This window comes from Penaeus monodon, chromosome 33, assembly GCF_015228065.2.
Source record: "Penaeus monodon isolate SGIC_2016 chromosome 33, NSTDA_Pmon_1, whole genome shotgun sequence".
In the NCBI taxonomy this organism is placed as follows: domain Eukaryota; kingdom Metazoa; phylum Arthropoda; class Malacostraca; order Decapoda; family Penaeidae; genus Penaeus; species Penaeus monodon.
In genome coordinates, this window is record NC_051418.1 from 17,904,339 (window position 1) to 17,904,901 (window position 563).

A 563-nucleotide genomic window follows, 5' to 3' on the forward strand; every position below is an offset into this window, starting at 1 on the left:
GACAAAGCAAACAGAACACTAGGTTTCCTGAGGAGTAATCTACATAGATGTACACAAGACATTAAACACATAGCCTACAATACACTTGTCTGCCCAATACTGGAGTATTACACAGCAGTGTATGGTCCACACACACAGACAAATATTAGGAAATTAGAAAAGATTAACGCTCAGCAGCCAGGTTAATCACAAACAATTACACAAGCTTCTGACATTGCAACAAGTATTAAACAACAATTACACATGGACAACCTCACAATACACAGACAAGCACACATTTTAGCAACTATGTTCAAAAATCACAAACAATCAAACTGACATAAATAAGCAACATTACCTACACCACGCAAACATAAACACACAAAACACTCACAACAGAAATACTTAACATACCCCGCCAATACGGATTCTTACAAACACTCATACTTACCACACACCATTCATGACTGGAATAGGCTCCCACAACACATAATACACTCAAACAAAGCAGACACATTTCACCAGCTTACACTAGTACATCTAAAACCACACACACAATACTCCTAAGCTTAGCTTAGTAATAT

At 37.3% G+C, this 563-nt stretch overlaps 1 protein-coding gene across 1 annotated transcript in view; it reads right to left on the reverse strand.

The window, feature by feature from the left end:
* The window catches only part of LOC119594286 (cathepsin B-like), a 15,949-nt gene that overhangs the window by 13,275 nt on the left and 2,111 nt on the right, over positions 1-563 (reverse strand).